Source organism: Corvus brachyrhynchos, unplaced genomic scaffold (genome assembly GCF_000691975.1).
Source record: "Corvus brachyrhynchos isolate BGI_N302 unplaced genomic scaffold, ASM69197v1 scaffold443, whole genome shotgun sequence".
Taxonomy (NCBI): Eukaryota; Metazoa; Chordata; class Aves; order Passeriformes; family Corvidae; genus Corvus; species Corvus brachyrhynchos.
Window position 1 is genome coordinate 34,596 of NW_008237220.1, and position 1,560 is coordinate 36,155.

At 30.2% G+C, this 1,560-nt stretch overlaps 1 protein-coding gene across 1 annotated transcript in view; it reads left to right on the forward strand.

Annotated features, from left to right (window-relative positions):
- LOC103612057 (pogo transposable element with ZNF domain) overlaps nucleotides 1–1,560 on the forward strand; it is a 42,877-nt gene that overhangs the window by 13,530 nt on the left and 27,787 nt on the right.

A 1,560-nucleotide genomic window follows, 5' to 3' on the forward strand; every position in this document is an offset into this window, starting at 1 on the left:
GGGCGCCGCGGCACCCCCAGGAGAGCCGGCAAGAAAACGTCAGCGCTTTTCCGGGAGAAGTCCGGGAATTGCGGGCAGAAACCGGGAACCGCGGGGCTGGGCTGGGCGGGGAATGAAAACGCCGGGAGGGGCCGGGGCCGGGAGGGTTTGGGATCCTCCAAAACTGGGATTGGGCTGGGAAACAGGGAATTAAGGGTGGGATTCCGTCGGTTTGTGGGATTTGGGGCCCAAAATTGAGGATTCTGGGATGGTTTGGGATGGCCCTGTGGAAGCCGCTTCCAGGGGCACTCCAGATCCTTGGAAAAATCCCTATAGTTACTATTACTATTATTATTATTATTATTATTATTATTATCAATTATTGTCATTATTTCCATTATTTCCTATATTATTATAATTCCAAAGGCATTCCAGATCCTTGAAAAAAGTCCCTCTTTTGTACTATTATTATTATTATGATTATTATCATCATTATTTATTATTATTATTACAACAATTCCAAGGGCATTCCTTATCCTTGTAAAAAAATCCCTCTTTTGTAGTAATATTATTATTTTTAAAAAATATTATTTTTATTATTTTTAAAAATTCTTGTTCATAATATTATTACTCCTAGCATCACTATTATTATCAACATTGTTCATATTAGTATTATTACTATTATTGCTACATTACTACTTTATTATTATTATTGCTACTACTACTGTTATCAATCTTATTAATATTATTTATATTATTAACACGATTAATACTCTTAATATTAATGGCATCAATTAATTATTAACGGTATTAATTTGTTGTTAATTTATTATTAGTTTATTCACAGTATTAATAATTCAATAATAAGTTAGTAATTTGTTTTTACTATCATTATTAATATTATTATGTTTTTATTATTGCTATTATTACTATTATTGCCATTCTCAAAATTATTAATATTAGTATTATTTCTGTGGTTCCTGTATTACCAATTTATTACTATTATTACTATTACAACCATTATCAATCTTATTGATACTATTGATATCATTAATGCTGTTAATCTCTTCATGTTATTAATTCATTATTCGTAGTATTAATTTGTTATTAACTCATTACCATCGTATTATTAATTTCTTGGTAATATTAATAATTAGATATCGCTTTAGTAATACATGATTTAAAATTCATAGGATAATAATGACATAATAATTATATTATGTATAATAACATATAAGCTCACAACGATGATTATTTAATGGTAATGATAAAGATGGTAATGAGGGTAATAGTAATAATAATAATAATAGTAATAACAGTAATGAAATAATTTTAATAATAATAGTAATAATGATAATAATATAATAATAGTAGTGATAATAAAATAATAATAATAATAATAGTAATAGTACTGATAACAGTGGTAATAGTGCTAATAATGGTACTGATAACAGTGGTAATAGTGCTAATAATGGTACTGATAACAGTGGTAATAGTGCTAATAATGGTACTGATAACAGCGGTGGTGACTCCTTTGTGGGGACAGCAGCAGCGCCGTCCCCCGTCCTCCCGCCCCCAGTC